The sequence below is a fragment of the Cyprinodon variegatus genome, unplaced genomic scaffold (genome assembly GCF_000732505.1).
Source record: "Cyprinodon variegatus isolate N-32 unplaced genomic scaffold, C_variegatus-1.0 Scaffold131, whole genome shotgun sequence".
Classification (NCBI taxonomy): domain Eukaryota; kingdom Metazoa; phylum Chordata; class Actinopteri; order Cyprinodontiformes; family Cyprinodontidae; genus Cyprinodon; species Cyprinodon variegatus.
The window spans coordinates 1,306,346-1,314,332 of NW_015150584.1; the positions used below are offsets into that span (position 1 = coordinate 1,306,346).

At 41.7% G+C, this 7,987-nt stretch overlaps 1 protein-coding gene across 3 annotated transcripts in view; it reads left to right on the forward strand.

The window, feature by feature from the left end:
* Positions 1-4,994: 4,994 nt before the first annotated feature.
* Positions 4,995-7,987, forward strand: part of LOC107085697 (mesoderm induction early response protein 2-like) — a 39,832-nt gene continuing 36,839 nt past the window's right edge. For all 3 annotated transcript variants that reach the window (XM_015376181.1, XM_015376182.1, XM_015376183.1), the window contains exon 1: positions 4,995-5,041. The gene's annotated coding sequence lies outside the window, so the exon portion shown is untranslated. The remainder of the gene's footprint in view (positions 5,042-7,987) is intronic.

Sequence of the window (7,987 nt, forward strand, 5' to 3'; positions counted from 1 at the left end):
ATGTGTCTCTGCTTTAATGCATCAGAGTCATATAATCAGGCCATTAGCAAGACTGGAGAACTTGACTACAAACTGAGAGGTAATTAAGGCATGCCATTCAGGTGTGGTAGCAGAGATACATCTAAAAGGTGCAAAACATCTGAACCTCGAGGACTGTAAGTGAGAAATCCTGTTCTAGAACGTCCAAGTATGTGGCTATATTGACTGTTGACTTCACAAAACAAATTGGACCAACACCAGCATATGACATGGCACCCCAAACCATCACTGACTGTAGAAACCTCACATTAGACTTCAAGCAATGCAGATACTCATAGTCATACTCTTATTCCCCTTCATCTGTGATTGCGTCACAGGAAGCAGCAGTCTCAGCAGAGATCCTAGATTTCCCTCTCCCCAAACACCTCATCCAGCTCTACTGGAAGGAAACCCAAGGCGCTCCAAGGCCAACCGAGAGACATAGCTCCTCCAACGTGTCCTGGGTCGTCCCCTGGGCCTCCCCCAGGTGGGACGAGCATGGAATGCCTCAAGGGAGGCATCCACGGAGCGTCAGAAAAAGATGTCCAGGCCACCTCAGCTGACTCATCTTGATAAGGAGGAAAGGCTCTAATCTGAGCCTCTACTGAATGACCAAACCCCTCACCCTATCTCTAAGGGAGTGCCCAGCCTCCCTGTTGAGAAAACTAATTTAGGTTACTTGTACCTGGGATCTCGTTCTTTCGGTCATGATCGATTTTCCATGTGGATGATTAGGGTAGTAGCGTAGACCAACCAGTAAATTGAGAGCTTTGCCTTTTCACTCAGCTCTCCCTTCACCATGACAAACCAGTTGAGCGTCTGCATTATAGCAGCAGCCGCAATTATCTGTCTATCAATCTTCTACAGTACTTCATTCTTTCCTCACCCGTGAACAGGACCCAAAGATACTTGAACTCCTCCACTTGAGGCAGTCTCCTCCAAACTAAATGGGACAAACACCCTTTTTCTGGTCAACAGGGCTCTGAAAAAAGCTGACCCAAGCACCATATCATTTCTTCCACCACAGAATGTGTTTCAGCCTGATTTAGGAGATCCTTAAAGTATTCCTTCCTCCGTCCAACAATGTCCTCTTTCAAGTTCAGCAGCTATACCCACTCCCACTAAAACAGTGTTAGCAAAGCACTGCTTCCCCCTCTGAAGGCGCCGGACAGTTTGTCAGAATCACTTTGAGGCTAGTCATTTTCCATGACCTCTACAACCTCCTCCCAGGCCTGAGTTGCTGGCCAGCAACACCCTTGGCATCATGATATCTGTTTGCCGCTTCAAGAGTCCCACAAGCCACTAAAGCTTGATCAGACCCAGACCCTTTAGCTCTCCAACTTTACGTCATCCCTCACTCTTGCTGTCCACCACCAGGTTCGGGGATTGCCAGCATGACAGGCCCCATAGACATGCAGGGAACATAGTTCACTCAGACTCCATGTCTGCAGTCTTCGCCGGAATCTGGGAGAAGTTCTCCCAGAGTTAGGAGTTGGAAGAAGCGATGCAACTCTTTCATCCACAGGGATAAACGACAACACGAGACAGCAGACCTGGCCAGAGACAAGCATACCTACCTCCACCCTTGGTCTCTCCTCGTGGGCCCCTTTAGAGTAGTAGAGAGTCCTGCCTCTTTCAAGGAGTTGGGTTCCAGAGCCCAGGGAATGTATGGAAGAGTGCCTGACTATTTCTAGCCGGTATAGCAACCCCTGCTGCACAAGTTCATGTCCCTTCTCACCCAGTGAGATGACATTCCACATCCCCAGAGCCAGTTTAAGTGCAAGTGGTTTGGGTCCCTGAGATCTCCCTAACCCCAGTTCTGGCTTGATGGTGGGGCCGCTGCTCCACCAGACCACGTTAACAATACATGCCTTGATTTCTTCATCATCATGGGGACCTTTTGAACTGCTCTTTGTCAAGACAAAGACTGGGCACTTAAGCCACTCTATCACGTTAAGGTGGGGGTTCAAGCAGGGGACGATATGGATTCTTTGCCTCTTTATTTTTTTATCCCGACTATTAGAGCTTGATTTGTAAATTAAATACAGAATTAACTAATTTACCTTAACAGATATTTAGAACAATTTGTTAAGTTTTAATTCCTTTCTCTTTAATTCTTCTGACACCTCTGGTTTAGGAGTGCTTGACAGAAGAAGTAAATCATTTGTAGCATACGTGTAGGGTTTTTCTGTGCATAGGGACTGATTCCAGCCTTATCCTTATAAGATTTTGCTTGACAATCCTCTCAAAGCCGTATTTTTTCCTGTTACTAATGTGAATTTTCCTATCACACTTCTTCCTTCCACTTAATTTTCTGTCAGTATGTTTGGATACATAACTTTGTAAACAACAGTGCCATACACTCCTTGTAAAGGGTGATGATGATTTCTTATGGAGACCTGTTAAGTTGGAAGTCTTGTGGCCTGTGGATGCAGAGTGAAAGAAAATCTGAAGGCTCAGGAAACCTTTGCCAGTGATTTCAGTTAATTAGCCCATCAAGGTGTGTTTTTCAATGAGTGTCAAATAATACACCTTTTCAGAGCATTTTAGATTTCTAAGAAAGCAAGTTTTACACTCTATTCCTGATCTTCAAGGACTCCAAAAGGTGGCAGTAAAATTGCAATAAGTGGGTGTGTTGCAGGTGATGTACCGAGGTTATTGCACAAATGTTACAACATAAGACATCCAAACCGGTTTGATTTCACCCCATTAAAATGAGCAGATTGCATATGATACTGGGAATTTGAGAATGGGCGTAAAATAAAGATGAGATTGGAAGCCATGTAGTTGGAAGTAATAATGACAATAGTTATTTCAACAACAATAATTGTTTAATATTAAATAATATTAAAGAATAATATTAAATATGAATGATGGCACACTTCCCTTAGGTAATCTATCTCAACTATGAACAATTGTAAAAAATAAAATGATGAAAATGGCTAAAATCAAACATGAGTTGTCAGATTTACAGCAGATTATGCTCTAAAGAGCTGGATTAACCCATAACTACTTTTCTCAACAGCTGCTTTACCCAGTATAGCCTACTGGTAGGTCCATAGTGGTTTAATATTAATAAAACAAAACCTTCGTACAAAGCCTGTAAAAGAAAATATTGAGTGTGGAAAATAACCCTCTTGCCACCATTCAATTTTATTTTCTATAACGATGCCACAATATCTATTTTTTTCACGTGGTAAATGTTTGCATCATACATTCACCCACAAATTTGCAAACTTTACTAAGTAGAATATGATATGCACATTGATAATGGCACACACACAAAAAAGGTTCAATATGCTGTCTACTGAATAGCAAACACAAATCACTCTGCACCTTCTTTAAGATATGCTCTGTCAATACAAAAATGTTTGTAGCCTACCTGTTTTTAGGCACACAAACCTTTTGAAGATCAAACCCTATAATTAATTAATTCCATAGAATACACGCGTTTCACTGGTTTAGATGACTGGAAAAAATACCGCCCTTTTACACAATACTTTAATTGTTTTGCATATAGCAGATAAGAACAGATAGACAAACTGGTTAAAGCTGCAGTCCTATGCCTGTGTGGTGCCTACAGTGTGAGCTAATTTGCAGCAATTGTCCCTAGATGGGTTTTTATGAAGAGTATGAAATTTTATGTCTTACATATTAAGTGAATACTTCATAAGTTTCTTTTGTAAAGACTGGTCTAAAACATGCCAGCTACTCTCTTCTAAAATAAAATCAAATGTTAAATCAGAACTCTTTTGTGTTATTTTTAGAATTCATCGGGGTTTATGGGGGTTGACATTAATTATATACTGCCTAACAATTTTACAGAGTGGAAACATTTATAAAGTAAAGAGAATTGGCCAACCCACCAAACCCTGTGGTACTCCACAAGAAAGGTATATCATTATGATTAACAAACTGGAATCTATCGTACAAAAAAGGATTAAATCAACAAACTCCTGTTCCCTCGATCCCTACAGCATTTCAAAGCCTTTCTGAGTGAGTAACTTGATCGACTGTTTAATGCAGCACAGAGATCTAATATTACTTATAGAAGTAAGTCCATTATATAAAGCAATGAGAATATTAGCATATCATTTGTAAGATAAATCAGTAGAACAGGTTCTGTTCAACGATAAGCTCTAAGACCTGGCAGAAAATCTTCAGACTGGTAATTAATGTTTAATTTTTTCAGATGTCAAATGTTGCCATTGACATGTTAACATAATCATGATAAAAATTGCAAAAGATAAAGAATATTTGTCTAACTTCCTCTCTTCCGTAAGATATGGCTGCTGGCTGGTCGGTTCGATTGGGGAAGTGAGTTTCCAGAATGTAAATCTATCTATGGCATATCCCTACAAAATAAAAAAACAAAAAAAGCATTTTTTTTGTACTGTAAGTTAAACATATTGCCAACTTTAAAGTGCAAAAGCATATTTCTCTGTTCTGACCATGTGTGACCTCCCCTTCATGAATATAATCAGTCTAACATTGAGTGGGTCTATACTCTTCAACATGTCACATTACATGGACACTACACCTTGTTTGCATAGCCTAACATTAATTTTAGATTTAATACATTTCTATTCTGGTGAAGTTATTCAATTTTAACATGCTAGAAAACTTGCCAGAAAAGAGACTCATATCAACCTCGTTGGTTTATTGCGCAGCATGTCCAAAATAGCTTGCTTATTAAACTATATTTAAAGAATTGCTTTAAATAGAAAAGTAGAGTATAAAAGATATATAGGCTATACCAGCTGATTTAAATTATTGTGAAAGTAGCGTTCATTGAGTCTTTCCTAACAATTACCGCTAAAAAAATAAAAATAAAATAAACATTAATTTTTAAATGAAGATAAAAATAATTAAATACATCTGAGAAAACTGCAAATAAGTGTAAACAAAGTTAAGGCAGAGCAGCTCGTTTGTGAATCGCTGCGGCAATAAACGGAGCTGTACAGAGGAACAGACATTCAACATCCGGGCAACAGTAAGCTTGCGCAGAAACGGAATGGCGGAGGTAAGTAAGCGAAAACGAGGAATCTAATGAGGCATAATGTTAGAGAAACTGAGCTGAATTCAGAGCGTATGTCAACCCTGACGGCACCCGGTAAGAGCGACGGTATTTCCGGCTGCTGAGCGGCGGCTGTAAAAGAGCTACGGAGGGTTTTTAGCAGCGGGGAGCTGAGGTGGAGGAGAAACGGAGAGCCTCCCCGGCGTAGATCGTCTCTCTCCGCGTTCCTGGCGTTAAAGAGCCATTCTCCCTTCTGCCTTGATAATAGGGCTGTAGAAAACAATAGGGACCCCGGGGCCGCGCTGGTGCTGAACTATTTCCAGGTGCGTCTTCTCGGCGGGGTGGGTCGAGTTGAAAAGTTTTGTTGACATGACATGACTCAAACTTCCACCGTGTCTCTCGGAAACATTAAAAACTAGTAGTTTCCTTCTTGCAGTGAGCCGGGTGGAGGAAGAGACGTTCAGCACCAAGTCACAGGAAAGCGCCCCTGGTCAGACAGCGCCCGATGGGGCTGGCATTAAAAACGGCTTCTTACTGCACTTTATGTGCATTTTAAGTTGGTTGTGCAATTTAATAACTGATGGCACTTAATCTGATCAAAGTATTTGGTTGTTAGGCTTCCTTTCCCTAAATACCTATCATCCAAAGTTTTTTTTTTTTTCCTTTTTAGTTATCTACTCTCCTTGTAAATTGAGTATAACACAGGCCTGCAACTGGCTGTTGAGGCTGCATAAACGTGCATTTTAGAGAGCACCCTGTTAAACTAAATTTTTCTCACTTTCAATTAAAAAAATCAATTCTAGCTCTGTTGTATTTTTGGGGGAAACATGCTTTATGAGATCAGAAGAGAGTAGAATAGAATTTAACTTTATTCTCATTGCACTGTCACAAGTACAAAGCAAAGAAATTAACTCTGCATTTAACCCATCACCTTGGGGAGCAGTGGGCTGCCATCATGCAGCACCTCGGGGAGCAGTGTGGGGTTAAGGGTCTTACTCAGGGACCCAGAGTGGAGTTTGTTGAGATCGAACCGGTTACTTGCAACTTTCTCAGAGCATTTATGTGCAATACTTTAAAACTCTAGTATCATTAATTAATTATAATCCTCCATCCATGCATCCATTTTCTGACACGCTTAATCCCAAATGGGGTCGTGAGGGGTGCTGGTGCCTATCTCCAGCTGTCCATTTGGAGCACCTTCCACGAGTCACACATCTCTGCCAAGGGGATCAGCCTCTCATCCGCTTCACAGCCTCTCAGAGATTCAACCCATCACGCCAGCGCTCAATCAGCGCAATGCCCAACTGACTGTAACTTGCCGTCACCCTGTAGACTCATCGGTCGAGCCCTGCCTAACCCTCTCTACAGAACAGCCTCCTACCGCTTTGCAGTCACCTTCCCCCCTACAAGCTCCTGCATTTCCCACCTACGGACCTCCCCCGTCCCGCTCACTCCCCTACGGTGGATTGTTCAGGTCTCACGCGGTAAGCCTTTTTGTGCTGTAGTTCTCATCTCATGCTCCCTTCGTTTCGACGCCCTGAAGAAACTCAACGTGTCGTCCTTGTTTTTTGTTTGTTTGTTTTTTTTATAATCTTAAATCTGCCCTACCTGTCTCCTCAGCATGTTCAGAATGTGGGTCAGAGAACAAGGGACCATGACAGATGTTTAGCAGAGGCAAAATACNTAATTAATTATAATCCTCCATCCATGCATCCATTTTCTGACACGCTTAATCCCAAATGGGGTCGTGAGGGGTGCTGGTGCCTATCTCCAGCTGTCTACGGGCGAGAGGCAGGGTTACACCCTGGATAGGTCGCCAGTCCATCGCAGGACAACACAGAGACAAACTGGACAAACAACCATTCACGCACAGACTCACACTTAAGGGAAGCCAATTAACCTTAGAGCCATGTTTTTGCACTGTGGGAGGAAGCCGGAGAGAACCCACGCATGCTCAGGGAGAACATGCAAACTCCGTGCAGAAAGACCCTGGGCTGGGAATCAAACCCACAACCTTAACTATTTTTCCTGGATAAAAATAAATAATAAGATGCTTTAAATGATCAACAGAAATCCCAGTATCAGTCCTACACAGGATATCAGAAGTCTGCACACCTCTGTAAAACTTTGTAAAACTCTGTAAACTTGTTTGTGTGTTTTCAATAACTATGCCAAAATTAATGACTAACTTAATCACTTCATCTTCAATAAATACAGGCTGGCTATGAAAGTGAAAAAAATCTTAAACAGAATCTTTATTCAAGAAGCTATTTTTTTTATCACAGTTTTCTCAATGACATTTAAAGGCACATTGCCGACTTTGTGACCTAAAGAGTAGATGCATATGAGTTATTTTAAATGATTCCTAAGGCCAGTATACAATGCTTGACACTATCAGTGCTTCAAGTGGGGCTCCCTTCTTGAAATACCAAATATGTAAGTTTGGAGATGACGGAACGTCGTTGGACAGGTCATGTTACCTGGAAGAACGTATCACTTTATGGCCACAGGCTCTTATATCATCATGGAGCTAAGGCTTTTGCTCTACTATTTTCCTGCCTACTTGACTATTGGTCATGGCTGAGGCAAGGAAGAAGTTTAAACATTCTGAGGACGCTAAAAAGAGTAGCTCATGGAAAGAAGTTTATTCGTTGGCGCCAGCTGAAAGAAAAAGCTGGATGTAAACCCGATCCACTTTTCTCGACTTTATTCTTTGACTGGTGATTTAAACTTTGCTCCTAGTATACAGTCATATATCTTTGTTAGTATTTTCAATGTTGTCAGGGTGCTGCGGTGGTTTCTATGCCGGCGCACTCTTTGTTTTTCTCCTATTGACTATGTGCGGTTGTTCAGCTCCGAATCCCATTTGGAGCACCTTCCACGAGTCACACATCTCTGCCAAGGGGATCAGCCTCTCATCCGCTTCACAGCCTCTCAGAGATTCAACCCATC